The sequence below is a fragment of the Euleptes europaea genome, chromosome 10 (assembly GCF_029931775.1).
Source record: "Euleptes europaea isolate rEulEur1 chromosome 10, rEulEur1.hap1, whole genome shotgun sequence".
Classification (NCBI taxonomy): Eukaryota; Metazoa; Chordata; class Lepidosauria; order Squamata; family Sphaerodactylidae; genus Euleptes; species Euleptes europaea.
The window spans coordinates 49,333,772-49,349,915 of record NC_079321.1 but is presented as its reverse complement, the minus strand read 5'-3'; positions in this window follow the sequence as shown (position 1 = coordinate 49,349,915).

Below are 16,144 nucleotides of genomic sequence, written 5' to 3'. Positions count from 1 at the left end.
ACAACAATAATAGCCTCTTAACAATAACAGCCTCCGTGGAATCAAATTAAGTCTGCATGAGTTTTGGAGTCTGTCTGCATACTAAGTAAGGTGAGGAAAAAATTGCAGAAAAGGATCCGGACTTAAATGAGTGAATAACAATGAAACTAAAACACTCCCCCTCCCCCTTGAAAGCCCATCTTAATTCGCATTTGTTTCTGAGGTGATATTTTACCTCTGTGTGTATCGAAGGATGGGTCGGAACAGCCCTAATGAGAAAATGTTTTAGAAGTTTGTCATAGAGAACAGTAGCTTTAAATAATCTCTCCATGCACAAACTCCACAAGGATAGCCATGCTGCAGCAAAACCAACAAAGATTCTTGAGGCATCAGAAAGTCTTTCCACAGTTTTAAGCAACATAACCTGTTATCAGCTATAGCCCACTTTGTCATGTTCATGAAAAATTATCTTCAGTTAGCAGACATTCAGAACTATAAGAACTGTTTTATAACAGGGGTGAGTGTAGTAACTTCTGAGGTGTAGTGGTAAGGGATGAGCTTACCTATCCTACTTGAGATCACCCTTCAGTCCTTCTCTGTAGCCCACATACAAGAGACTATGATAGCTTAAACAACAGGTTTCTTTATTGCTTTTAACTGGGGGAGAACATTTGCAGATGGAGAACATCAATATATACACACTGGGAAACTGCAACCAACACCAATAGGCTTGCCATTTGTCTGCCTTGGTAGATAACCCCCCACTCTCTACCCCAATTCCCACCCTTAAGAATTTGAGGATTGGGAGAAAAAATGGCTAGTAAATGGCATTCATAGTGACTCTCTAGAAATCAGTCACTAGCATGTTTCTTTTCCATCCAGAGTAAGGAGTGTGTGTGTATGTGTGACTGTGCATGGAGGATGACGTGCGCAGGCAGATGGGAAAGGGTACAGGTGCTGTTGTTTTCCCTTTCAGAGCAAAAGTACATGAAAGAGAAAAATAAGAGAAGTTGGAGTGGTAGCTTTCCATTTAAAAAAAGTGTTGACAGCTGCACTGGAGAAGGAGTGGAGAGCTACTTTTAATAGCTTGGAGAGTGAGTGATCCCTCCTGATTGACATTCTGCCCACCTCTGCTTTCTGTAGATGTGTATTAGTTAATCAGAGTCCAAAGCAAAATGGCATATATAACCCATATGCAGACTTTGGCCTTTTATGCTTGGCTGTTTCCCTCTCAGTCCCCCCACCCCCGACTACTTGGGTTTGTTTTGTTTTTTTTGCTTATGAATGCATTTGTCGATGATCAGAGGGCAAACACAGAGTGAGGCAACCTCTGATGGTTGGAGAATGCATGCATAATCAAAACAAAGCCCTGAACTTGTTGGGGGAGAGGGGGTGACCGTGAGGTAAACAACTGTGCATAAAAGGCCTTTGTGGACTGAGACTTCCCTGCTTCCCTCCTTCTGCAGCTGACTGAGCTGGTTCTTGGGACTCAGTAGATCCTCAGGAATGGCATTACAGTACTAGTAATAACAATAACAATAACAGTATTTTTTTGTTTATACCCCACCCTCCCCTGGTGAAACCAGGGCTCAGGGTAGTTAACATCATACATTTAATAAATAAAATTTTAAAAATACAACTAAAATACAATTAAAAACAGAACCAATTTAACTACATTTCCATAAAGATGGCGCCATCAACTATTTTCCCTTGGGGAGGATGTTTCTACAGGTGGCCATAAACCCAGGTAACAAGAGGAGGGCCAACAGACCCAAGTGATGGTATTCATTTCAAGGAGGTGGAGACAAAAGGACACAGGAGAGGAAAACACAAAGGGAAAGCCAAGAAAAAGGAGAAGGAAGGTAAAGGGAAGGTGTAGGAAGGGAAAGGAAGGGACAAGGAGAAGGGAGGGAAAGAGGGAAGGGAAAAGAGGAAGGGGAGGGAGGCCAGTCTTGAACCAATTGTCCTGATACTTAGGAGAATAACGTTTATGCAAACCTATTAATTGCAACAATACATTATCAAACTAACACTATCAGGCTGATGAAGACTACCTGCATGAAACGGTTTGAATTAATCCAGATGAACTGTACCTGTTGTGCTTATTGCCCTGTTTTGCTTATTGCCATCTACTCTTACTGCTATTTTGTGCTTTTGCTGGGTTATACTGATCAACATCGTTAATGTTGCTACTAGATACTTTCTTGAACATTGTTTTGGAAATACGGTCAAGTCTGTCGGCCTTTCTATAAAGTTCCACTTTTAACATTAGTACAGAGTTTCTTTTATCATACAGAGTCTTCTACTTATAATGTCTGTAACTTGCATGGAAGAATGTTAACACAATACTACATTATTATTCAAATATGATCACTGTGTCATACAATTACGGTGCATGTTTATTTTTGATATATAGATTATAATTGAGATTTACACAATACAGCCAGGCTACTAGCAATTGGTCTTGCATATTTCCTTATGATGTCCATTTAGCAATTTATGCTGTTGTGTGTTGCTGTGGTTTTGTGTGAGGAGAATTAACAGCAATCACCACTGCCTCTTCCACAAGTGGAAATGCCATTCCCTCAAAGGAATTTTGTGGTTTGATATAAGCCAGTATAATGAATCTGATTTTTAAAAAGACACTTAAAAAGGTTCAGAGATCTTGGAATGCTGACACCAGGGTGAGAATTCACAAAGTTCTGAAGTAGGCAGAGAAAGTGAATCAACATATATGTAACTTACTGGAACTTTTTCCGGTTAGTAGAGATACATGGATCTTGCCACCAAAACAGATTCAGCCAAAAGATTACCTTTCAAAAGTTCTCAACAATCACATTGCTATTTTAGGTAGAGCTTTGCAGATGAGTCTGAGTTGACGCAGCTGTTCTCTGAAGAAAAATAGAGCAGCAGAAATGTGAAATTTCATTTTGTCAACTTTCAGTGATATTAGGGTTGCTAGTTGACAACTAGCATCAGGCAGGAGACTGGGGGTGGAGACATGGGCAGGGGTTCCATTGTGTTGATGTCATGATGTCATTTTTGGGGCAAACCTAGAAGTGATGTCAGTCTGTCAACATGACACTCTAGCATTCATCACTTTCTAGGTTCATCTCTTCTAGGCCATCACTTCTAAGTTCACCCTGGAAATGATGTCATGCTGTTGAAGGAATAGCACTTACACCGCCTCAGGGGTCACGCTGCCTCCAAATCCCTTTTGCTCCCCCCCTTCAGAAGACTGTTAATATCACTATCTAGTTTAAAAACAAATAAATATACTTTTAGTGTAACAACCAATAAATATACTTTTATTGCAAATACACTTTTATTGTATTGTCAGCATTTCAAATAAGTATAAGTTTATTGTATAGTGTGCAAACATACACAGTTGATGCTAATACATAAAATGACCAAAATCTGGCTGTGTATGTGTTTGTAATATTTGTAACCAATTATTCTTTGTGCTTTTTAGGAAGCCTGTACTTTAGGCCCTGTGTTTTTAAATACAATTGTGCATACTATACAATAAAAGTATATTAATTGGTTGTTACGCTAGATAGTGTTTAGTTCAACCCCTTTGGTTTCCCCTCACTTTCAGGTTGAGTTTCTTTTTTCTCCCTTTTTCTTTAACTGTTAATGTCACACCATTCTAATTCATTGACTTAATTTAAAAGCGTGTAACTCTGTTTAGGAATTTGCATTGTTATTAATACTAATGAAGTTGATAAGGGCTTCCAAAATTAATGTGAATCAGTTCATTGATTGTAAAATAAAGACATGTTTTGAGGAGGTTGGTGTAATTACAGGAGACCCATGTTAGTACTTTATTAATGTAATTTAGCATAATTCCTGTCAACTGAGAATTCTTTCTTCAGTGCACTGTTCTTTAGTGTTTTAGCCCATTTGATTTTAAATGGCTCAAGAAATGAGTCATTTGGCACTTTCTTTGTAAGACAGATATGCTACAAACACAGTAATAGAGTTCACAACAGTTGTCTCTAGCGGCAATTTAGATTTTCTTTCCTGAGTACTCTGTAGTGTTGTGCATTGAAATACATTTCATTATAACTTTGGATCTGGACTTCTGAGGGGAGGATTTTTACCATGATTTCTTATTTCCAGGTAGACATAATCATTTGTCTCTGAGCAAAGGTGAATAGCCAAACCCGAAAAGCAGAATAATTATTTGGCTTTTTCGGGAATTGCGTATTTGGCTTTGGGGAGACCCCAGATTCTGGCGTCCAGTAAACCCAAAGCCCGAAAATGACCAAAACGGCTAATTTAGGGTTTATTTTCAGTTTAGTTTATCAATATGCACAACCCTAGTAGCTTCCTTTCCAGACCCCACCCCCCATCCCTTTCTGCCATTTTGGGACGTACTAAAATGAATGGCAGGTATGCCTAGTGGGAACAATGGGAGAGGCCTGAAGGCCCATTGGATATAATGGGAGCCAAGAATGTATATTGACTTGCATAAGCACCATTGACATACATTACAGCAAGCAAAAAATGCAGAAGGGATTTAGAGAGAGCTGCCCTGGGCCTGATATTTCAATGGAGCCCATGAAAGTCAATTGGTATTCCTGGTTCCCAATATATCCTTCAGGCATCTCCCATTGTTCCCAATGCACATTCTTGTCATTTTTTAGTACATCCTGTCCCAGCTCCCTATTTATATGTACATAAGAAGAATAAAAAAGCTCCCCCACAAGGAGGGAGGGAAAGAGAACTGTGTCTCTCTGTGGCTTGTTTCCAAAGATGATTGGGTGGAAGCTCTCCCTTGCAAGGATCAAATTGGAAGGGAGAAATGCCATTGCTTGAGGAATCAGTAGAATCAAAAAGGACACAACTACATGCTGCTTGCTAGCACTGCAGCAAGTTGAAAACAACATGGATTTCTTTAGGAGGGTAGTTTTATTTCACTAAGAATCCCTGATTCTTAATATCATTCTGAAACATCACAATAATGATCTGAAACAGCATTTTTCGTGTATATCTTTGGCCCAAGTATTTTGTTATGTACACCCGTAGTACTCTATTCTTAGTGCTTATACAGTCGCTTACCCAAGACCACTTTTAGCCTTTGTGTGATAGTTTTTTTGTGGACTGATCCATGAGAAATAAATGGGGTTACATTTGGAAACCTCATCCCCCCACAAGATCTGGGGTTGCATCCTAATCCTAAACCTCAATAGTCTAAGGGCGAAACTAGATGTTATGGCATCCAGAGGTTGAATCCATGGATACTAATGCCATTTTAGAGATGAATTCAGGCATTTAAAAATGATGCAAGATGGGACCAGGAGATCTTGTTTTCTTCCCATGAGTCTTTTCAGTTGCTAAAACAGCCCCCCACAGCTGTTTTGGCACTTTAAAAGGCATGAGGGGGACAAGAGTGCTTGGCCCACCATGCTATGGCCACTCACAGCATTTTTAAATGGCCAAATTCATCTCTAAAATGGTGTAGACATCCACAGGTCAGACCCATGGAGACACTAATGTTTAATTTGGCCCTAAAACTACACATTTGCCCTATAATAGTGACTACTGATATTATGTATTTCATGAGCACTCAGCTTCTAATTGAATGGTGCAGTGCAGGGAGGATATTTTTCTCTCTCCTTATGCCGTATGGGAGAGTTTGTGGGAGGAATGCGTGTCATACACCTTTGAGGTAGCAGTTTAAGGCTTGGGCAGGCCGATTTCACCTCTTCTCTTTGTTTCTCCCCCCCTGCCAGTTAACTAATGTTGAACTACCCTCAACATTGTGTGCCTCCTGAAGTTCAATGAGCATGCTCCGTTCTCATCAGGACATTCTGGGGCTGGTGTTTTTGTTGTTTTTAAATTTTTTGCAAACTAATACTTGTCTGAATGCCTAAGGGATCCTCAACAGAATTAAAAATGCAATAGTAGAACTAGCACAAAATAGTTATCCCATGTTAAAAGGTATCAGAAATGCATCTATCACCTATAGAAACTTTTGAGGTTACTCTGTCAGGACTGGTGCAGTCTTACACTGTCTGGGGGTGCAGTGGGACTACTAGCTGTGTCCTCAGTGTTGGGCTAGCTATGTATAAATTTTGGTAGGGCACTGTGGCTGTTTGGATTTAAGACTGTATGCTCTTGAGCAGTGACCTCGAATTCCTGTGAAGAATTCAGAGAAGGCTTTCTAATACATCTTTTCTACATCTGATTAAGACCTTAAGCTGGTACTGCTGTTAGGACACCCTGCTGTAGTTGCGGTGTCTAACCCTCTGTGAAAAAGGCAATAGTGAAGCTGGAGTGATTTGTTCTCAATAACTCTGTTAGCTGCTAATGACTGAAAAGCTTTCCTTTATGTGGTTACATGTGATATTTTTAAGATTTAGCTGCCTGTTTTTTGGTTTGTGACATTCGATTTAATTTTCATATTTGTCTAGATTTGTATTTTCACTCTGAAGCACTATATGGAATTTACCTTATATACTCATAAACTCTTTATGAGAGTATGAGATTTATTAAATGTCTGCAACAAACTGTCCTGAAACATGGTAATTTTGATTTAAAATTCAATATTATACTCTGTAGACCCGCTTCAGTGTGCAAAGGATTGGAGCCTAATGGATAACTTTTTGTTTTCTTTCATTACAGATGACTCCTTGGGCAACACAAGGACTCTTTAACATTCTACCATAGGCAAGTTTGCTCCAGGCGGATAATTTGCTGTGAATAAGAAATTCACCTAAACTGTACTGAAATACAATTTAGCAAAGTATAGAAAATTGCATGGATCCATCAAGGGTAATTGGCATGAGAAAGGGTAATTCCACAGGAGGATAGCTTCATTGGTTGTGATTCATATTTGCTGCTGCAAGGGGTAAAAAATCCCTGTCTCTAGCAGGGCTAGTTCAAGGTATTTTACGTCACAAACATGGTACAGTCCCCCCACCCCCACATCCTATCCTTGAGTGATCTAGTGGTCAAGAGCGGCAGACTCTAGTCTGGAGAACCAGGTTCAATTCCCCACTCCTCCACATGAAGCCTGGAGGATGACCTTGGGCCAGCCACAGTTCTCTCAGAACTCTCAGCCCATGCAGAGGCAGACAACGGCAAACCACCTCTGAATGTCTCTTGCGTTGAAAACCCTACAGGGTCTCCATAAGTCAGCAGTGACTTGATGGCTCTTTACACACATATCCCTGCTTAGTTCTTAAACAGCACACAGTGCTTCCAGACCAGTGTTGAATTTTATGGGAGAAAAGCTCATATGGGGAGCATCAGCAAATGTGTTTGAAACAGTTCAAGTATTCCCGTTTCCTTGCATGCCTCCATGCCCACCATTATAAAGGGTGCAAAGTTTAAAATCAGAGTTTAAAATATGTACCATAGGTAGCTCTCTGTTGACTTTCAATGCACTTTAGAGATTGTTTGCAAGTGGATCTGTCCATTTCACACAGTAAAATCCCGTTGCAAAGTGCATTAAAAGTGGATTGAAAGTGCATTATTCGGCATGTGTGAAAGTGCCTATAAGTGCTTCTACACCAGCAAGATTTTTCATGGTAGTCTGACTGCTGCTGCAATTCTGTGTGAAATCACTTTTGCAACAGTAATTCATTTTCTCTCCATTTTTAACCATGGTTTCCTTTTCATACCTGATGTGCATCGAAGACCCACCCACTGTGTTCTCACATGACCCTCAGGATTCTCTACCCACTCTGATTTGATTTTTTTCAGGAGTATGGATAATGCTGAATGGAAATAACACAATTAAAAAAAACTTTAAAAAACATGTATTTGTAGACGCCTCTGATGATACACTTCCCCCTCCATAAAAGGGAGGCTGAGCTGTGGGTGAGTCTATTCTGGGTTTTTTTTTCAATACCATGAGCATGAATAACACTGGATAGGTATAACTAGGGTTGCCAAGTCCCTCTTCACCACCAGCGGGAGTATTTTGGGGCAGAAACTGAGGAGGGTGGGGTTTGGGAAGGGGAGGGACTTCAATTCCAGAGAGTCCAATTGCTAAAACGGCCATTTTCTCCAGGTGAACTGATCTCTATTGGCTGGAGATCAGCTGTAATAGTGGGAGATCTCCAGCTAGTACCTGGAGGTAGGCAACTCTAGGCATAACACAATACCTTTACAGCCTAAAAAACCCTCCTCCCTTCTCTGTCTAAAAGGCAGATAATTCCCTTCTGTCATGTTAATTTCTGAAGAGGATTGAGCCCTTGCAGTCATCAACACATGAAAGAGTAACTAGCACTTCCCCAATTGTGCTGTTTCCCTTTCAGACACAGGAGCCTGCTAGTATCATGCCCATTGGGGTTTTTGCAATTTTAAAACAAAGCAGGGGTTTGTGTGTGTGCTCCTCTCTTTATTGACCCAAGGTCAATGTGGCCTGTGTTGCAAATTGGACCCAGCCTCCAGCATTCAGGTTAGGGTTGCTAGCTCCAGGTTGGGAAATACCTAGAGATTTTTGGGGCGGAGCCTGAGGAGGGCAGGATATGGGGAGGGGAGGGACTTCAATTCCATAGAGTCCACCTTCTAAAAAGGCCATTTTGTCCAGGTGAACTGATCTTCATTGACTGGAGATCAGTTGTAATAGCGAGAGATCTCCAGCCTCAAGCTGTAGGTTAGGAAATCAGTACAGGGGCGACAAAAATGTACAATAACAATTACTGTTAAGTGCAACCAATGTTTATCCTATGGTGTCTAAATACAACTATACATATAAACATACAGTGTTATGTACAAGCATACAAAAATAACAAGCACAACCAAACAAGTCCACATGGATGGTGACACAGACAATAACAAAATTCACAAAAAAGCAAGGTCTTTAGCAAGGTGCTGCATTCTTCTATAAGTCCCATGCAGGTAAGTGTGCAATTCTAGCAGAAATACCAATTTTAGAGGAGTAACTTGATGGAGGATACGGCCGTTTCAAATTCTTATGGGTAGAATTCTTCATCATTAAGGCTGCCTTAATGATAACTACCCTTCGTGGGAACTAACATGCATCCAGCATTTTGAAATTTAATCTTTAAGATGTGCAATATAAGAGGAATCTATATGAAGGACTGATGAAGAATTCTACCCATAAGAATTTGAAACGGCCGTATCCTCCATCAAGTTACTCCTCTAAAATTGGTATTTCTGCTAGAATTGCACACTTACCTGCATGGGACTTATAGAAGAATGCAGCACCTTGCTAAAGACCTTGCTTTTTGTGAATTTTGTTATTGTCTGTGTCACCATCCATGTGGACTTGTTTGGTTGTGCTTGTTATTTTTGTATGCTTGTACATAACACTGTATGTTTATATGATAGGGTTCCCGCCTTATCGGGAGCCATGTTTGCTGCCCCGGGGGGAGGAAAGAGCGATCGCGGCAGAGGGGGAGGGAGATCGGGTCCGGCCGGCCAACATGTGCGTTTGCGCGCGCACGGAGGCTCGTGCCTGACCCGATTTGCCCGGATACAGCCTTCTCATTGGCTGGGGCAAGGAAGGGCTCCAGCCAATGAGGGCAGAAGGCGGTAGTTGGGTGGGGGCGTCGCTAGCCTCGCCCCCTCAGTATATAACAGGGGAACGGGCCCGCCCACAGCTCACTCCGTTTTCTTTGTGAACCCACCCACCCTCCCTAAGGTTTATTGGCTTATAGTCACAGCTTGGTGCGGTTTTGCATGTGGATGTGTCATTTTGGGGGGGGGAAGCTCCATAGGAATTGGTCGCTTCCCTGGTTTTGGGAACCCTATCCCAAGGGTTTTGGGAGAGGCTTCAGGGACATGCCCTGGCGGCAGGGCAGGTGTCCGCCTCTTCCCAAGTGGTGGGGGATAACACCCAGTGGCGTTCGTCCTGGTGTCATCCTGGTACTGCCATCCCAGTTGCCCACAGCGGGAGCCCTGTGGGCGGAGGTTACTTCATGGCCGTGGTGGACACGGCCTGGGCACTTGACACATCACGCATGCTGCGCCACGAGAGTCGCAGCTGTTTGCCAATTCCAAGCTGTGGCCAATTTATTCCAAAATCAATCTAATTCCTACAATTAAATGTTTATAATGTTGTTGTTTAATAAAGTTGTGTTTTAATAAAATGTTAACTTTTAAAAAATGTTTGAATTTATTGAATAGCGACGTTCCTTTTAATTAACCCTGGGTCAGCAAGTATAGTTGTATTTAGACACCATAGGATAAACATTGGTTGCACTTAACAGTAATTGTTATTGTACATTTTTGTCCCCCCTGTACTGATTTCCTAATCTCCTGATAGTAGTACAGTGGTGTCTTTTTCTCCTACTTCAAGCTGGAGGTTGGCAACCCTAATTCAGGCCCATGCTTGTGGCAAGCTTCATAGTCTGTAACAGATCACTGGTACTATCAGTTTTGACAGCACATGCTTAGAAGGGTGAATTCAGGGCTTCCCCATTTTCTCCCAGTTTTCTCCTACAGGTGATCGGCACCAAGGAAGTTCACAATATTTCTCTGTGTATCGAGAGATTGTTGTGTAAAGCCTTGTGCTATATATGAGGTTACATGGATCAGGGATACTGTGGATCACTTGACAGGAATAATGTTCAGGATAAAGAAATGCCAGGCCAGGAAAAGATGGCATTTATTATTATGACATCATCTTTATGCTGAACTTTTCCCCAACATAATTAAAATATTTAATAGTTCAATAAAGCAATTTGTTCCTAAGATACAGGAGGTAGTTAAATTTCTAATTTGTTTCCTCACCATAAGCTTCTGCATTCCATGAACTGACTCATCAACAAACATTTTAATGGTGTCATAATACAGTAACAGGGTTATGACTCTCCTTACTAATAGAAAATAATTCAGCATATCACGTACTAACCCAAGACTATTAAATACCATAATTATACCTAATTAAGAAACTGTGGCTCATACACTAGTGATATAACTATTCTGCTTTCTGTTGTAATGGATAATAAGCATTCTCTGTCAGTTGTTTCAGTAACTATCAGATTGTTAATGAATGCTACTTTGTGTATGTGTTTGTCCCACACATTTCTCATCCTTGTGGTGACTGATAATTTTTGATGTATGTCCTCATAAGCGGTGCACAGTCAAGGTCAGTATCTACAGTGTGTATAAAAATAACTTCTCACTAATGAGTAATTTATGGAAGGGTTTACATACTTTACAGTCTTTAGCAGAGTAACATCCTTTTTAGTCGACTGGCTTCAATGGACTTTGAGGGGCATAACTCTTAGGATTGCACTGTGAATCTCTGCCTACTCCGTGCACCTGATGAATAAGTTTCTTGCCTATGAATAAGTTTCTTGCCTAACTCATGCTCCAATGTACTTGTTGCACTCTGAGTTGACAGAATGCTCTTTTTTCAAATAAATCTTGTTCTGCAGAGTAACATTCAGAAGGGGTGATACCACATAGCAAGATGGAGTACCAGATCAGGTGGCAAATTGTGGGCGCTCCCCTTAAGGACACCAGAGTGAAAGGAAAGTAGATATAACTCATAGGCCATTTATGCAGGGTCGATTTTGATGCTCGCTCAAACCTCCTTTTTTAAACCTAACCTTTAAATAGGGCTGTCAATTCGGTTCGTCCTGAACTGAAAAACTGCAGAATTTCCCCCGATTCGGCGGTTTTCAGTTCAGATAGAACCGAATTCAAAAAAGGCGTGAAAACGACAAGCCGAATTCGGCGAGTTCGAGCAATTGCTGAATAAATTCAACAAATTCAGGGGCTCCAAATCAGCAGCATAACCTTCAGTTAGTAAGCAACTAGCAGCATTCTCCCGCAGCCAAGCCGGGTCTTCTTCTGGCCAATCAGTTGTGGTTGAGTGTGTGAGCCCAGCTGCTGCACAGCCCAGGGAGAGAAAGAGAGAGTGTCTGTGTGTGAGAGAGATCCCCGTGTGGGGGGGTGCGTGTTCACATTCGTGCCTTTTTGTGGCTCGGGGGGCATGTTTGGAGGTAGAAGTCCCAAACTTTCAGTGTAGCTTGAGGGGACCCTTCTTGGAAGAACCCCCAATTTTTGTTAAGATTGGGTCAGGGCCCCACGAGATATGGGGCCCGGAAGGGGTCCCCCCATCTGCCCATTGCAATAAAGCCATTACAAACACATTCGTGGCTTTCCACGGCTCCAGGGGGGGTATTTTTGGAGGTAGAGGTCCCACACTTTCAGTGTAGCTTGAGGGGACCCTTCTTGCAAGAACCCCCAAGTTTTGTGAAGATTGGGTCAGGGCCCCCCGATATATGGGGCCTGGAAGGGGTCCCCCCATCTGCCCATTGGAATAAAGTATGGCGTTGGGCTGTACCGTTACCCCGGCCCGGGGGGGTCTGGTTGCCTTGGCAGTTGGGCCGTACCATTACCCCAGCCCAGGGATCTGACTAAAAGGCAATTAATCCCGAGTTATGGGATCCCCCCATCCACCCATTGGAATGAATGGGAGCAGGCAATCCTAATATGCATCTAGAGAGCGGCAAATCCAAGGCAAAACCTCCCGTGAATAAAATGGCCAGAGAGTATGTGTGTGTGAGTCTGCTAGAATCGTATTGGATTACTCCTGAGTACTGACTCCCAGTCCCTGCTCCTGATGGAAGAGAAGAAGACATCCACAGTAAGACCCATTTGGGGGCCTTTCTCTATAATTCTCTATAATTTTTTTCCTGTGTGTGTGTATGTGGGGGGGAGATTCTCTCTCTCTCTCTCTCTCTCTCTCTCTCTCTCTCTCTCTCTCTCTCTCTCTCTCTCTCTCTCTCTCTCTCTCTCTCTCTCTCTCTCTCTCTCTCTCTGTGTGTGTGTGTGTGTGTGTGTGTGTGTGAGGGGGAAAGCCAAAGGGGGTGGGTTTACCTGTTCTGCTGGGGGGTGGGCTTGATTGCCTCTGTATGGGACTGTGCTTTCTACTGTTTTCACCGGTTGCCAACTTTGTGTGGAGTTAACTGTGGGTCAGTGAGTCTCTCTCTGACTGGTTCCTATTGTTTCCAATGGGTTGTGCGGCCGCCTCTGTTGTTTCAAACGGGCTAGCCTGTCATTCGTTTTAGTACATCCCCTGTAATGTATTTCAGTGGAGTCAATGCAAGTCAACCAACATTCCCCTCTCCCATTATCTTCAGTGGGCTGAGCAGCCTCTCCCATTGCTTCCAATGGGGTGACTTGTCATTCGTTTTAGTACATCCCTTTTAATGGCTTTATTCCAATGGGCAGATGGGGGACCCCTTCCAAGATCTTGGCAAGATCTTGAAGAATTTGCTTTTGTTGTACAGAAAAATTAGAAAGAGGTCGTATACACAGTCTCATGTGGGTGCTCTTTACTTTACATTGGCTCCACAATGAGACAAATTCACCTTCGTATTGGTGAGCACAGGTCCCGGATCAGGGCACGAAATTTTGAGGTGCCTCTCACAAATCATGTTGTGACTAAAAAACATTCTGAAAATGACCTGTGTTTTTTTGTCCTTTGGATCTATAAGGACCACCCCCACAATGCTGACAGTGTTCAGAAAATCCTTTTACAAAATGAAATGCGCTTCATTTTTTTGTTCAATACTCTCACCCCTAACGGTTTAAATACAGATTTTGATTTGTCCTGTTTCATTTGAGTATATCTTTAAGAGCCAGGTCTTGCTCAGCAGCTGTTCCTATTTGAGCTAGACGTTTTCACAACTATTCTCACATACGATTGATTAAGCTAGCAGCCCGTTTGGGAGCTCCATATTTATCCTAGGAATAGTATTTTAAGCCTTTTTTGGTAAGTAAGATATTTATGCATATTCTTATTGCTATTTTTGTAGTTCACTATAGAGGTTATTTTGTATTATTGTGTATTTATTTTATATCAGGCTGATGAAGCTACTTTTGTAGCGAAAACGCTGGAATACATCCGGAGCCGCGTTACTTTCTGCATCTCCGTGGCCTGAAGATTTATTTATACAACTTGAATGTGACTTAATGTTTTGTATGAACTCAGTTACACTTTAACAGCTTTTCAGCTGGTCGCCTTTCTTTTTTGCATCATTACGTTTCAGCTTTGTAACCTCGGTTGCTTAGCCTGTCGCGTTATATATTTCTATTGTTATACAATATAACTACAGCTTTGGCTGGTTTGTCATTTGCTATCTGTTGTTCGTTGTTTGATTTAATTTTTGCCTACTACTGTTTATTTTGCATCACCACCTGGAGGTTGGCATCCCTATGTGAGGGTCACATGTAGGGGACCATGGATGAATCAGTTGCAAGAAGGTTTTCTTGATAACTTTTTGACCCTTACAGCAATCGGCTATCTTCTTCTACAGTATTTGGTTTAGACCTTTCATGGATAGTTGTTCCTCTGAGTTTTTAAATATCCAATAAATGCTAATTTTCTATTCCATTGTAAAATATCAGTGAAATGAAAAAAAAAATAACTCTCTTTATCGAGTGCCTCAGAAACAGAAACCCCGGAGTGAGCACCAAACTGTTTTACATCAATACCCGAGTCTTTCTTCATGCATTTTATACAGACTCATATAGAGATTGTTTTTACTTAAGCCACATGGGCTTGCTGAGCACACAAATAATTTATCTGTTCCTGCCCTTAAATATGACCATCTCTCCTTGTCTATTTCTAAATAAGAAGGAACTTATGGAGCAGAATCAGTTTAGCCGCAGCAACTGTTAAATTTAAAATAGTATTCTGTAGCATTTTTGTGCTCTCAGCAAACAAGATTTTCTCACCTTTAGGTTTAAACATGCATCTTGGGCTCAGATATTCTTTTTTATATAACTGTCAGACTCTGGCTTGCTAACAAATGAAGGAGAAATGAAAAAAAAAAAGTGGGGTCTCCTAAGGACAGACTTTCAAGATGTTTAACCAGGCTCCCAAATGATTTATAACAGTGATTAGCAGATCACACTGCTTTAGGCCAAATAAGCTTATTCTAGCTTGTGAGGTCTCACAGCATCATAACCCAGGAGGGGGTTGCCCCACATGTTTGTGCTCTGGGACACTTCAGTAAAGGCCACACTATTAATTATGGTGATTTTATTTTTTAAAAGTGTAAATTAAGTCATTTTTAAATGAATATTTACAAGTGCAAGATTTGAATCCAGTAGCAGGGCTCAGGGATCTCCATTCCTACTCTTGACAAACAGGGTTTTGACTCTTGCAAGATTATACGCTGGAAATCTTGTTGGTCTTTAAGACAGAAAATAGTGAAAACTTGAAATGACTACTGCTGAAAGTTAAAAGAGAAAGGGGATTTTTGCATGGGAATTAGCAGCATGTTCCAGGCTGAATTGCCCCACTTTTTTAAAAATTTTGCACGCTGAACCGTCATTCTGGAAGTGGCTTGGCGCAGACCTGCTTCGCATTACAGAAGAGCCCATTTAATGCAACCTTTGGTGTTTGCCATGAAGAATCCTCTTCAAGGAACAATGCAAAACAACAGAGGTGTGTTAGCTTGCATATGCTAATAGCTATGCAAACAGGAACGAAGGAGCAGGCGAGTGGAGGGAGTGGAACTTCTCCTTTTGTGTTGGGACCGTGAAAAGGCATTTTTAAGTCACATTTTTAAAAAGAGCGAGCATCAAAACTGACCGTGGAAAAATGGCCAAAGTGTCAAAGCAGGACTACAGTTGAACATCAAGAAGACAAAAAATAATGACTACAGGAGAAATACTCAACTTTAAGTTTGATAACGAGGAAACTGAAATTGTTCAAGATTTTCTATGTCTTGGCTCCATCATCAACCTAAAGGGAGACTGCAGCCAAGAAACCAGAAGGGGATTGATGCTGGGAATGGCAGCCATGAAGGAGCTAGAAAAGTTTCATAAGTGTAAGGATGTGTCACTGGCAACCAAGATCAAGATAATTCATGCCATCGTATTCCCTATTACTCTGTATGGGTGTGAAAGTTGGACAATGAAGAAAGCTAATAGGAAGAAAGTAGATTCCTTTGAAAGGTGGTGTTGGAGGAGAGTGTTATGGATAGTATGGATTGCCAAAGAACAAATCAGTGGGTTATAGATAAAATCAAACCTGAACTGACCCTAGAAGCTAAAATGACTAAACTGAGGCTATTGTACTTTGGTCACATTATGAGAAGACAAGAGTCACTGGAAAAGACAATCATGCTAGGAAAAGTTGAAGGCAGCAGGGAAAGAGGAAGACTCAACAAGTGATGGATTGACTCTATAAAGGAAGCCACAGCCCTCAGTTTGCAAG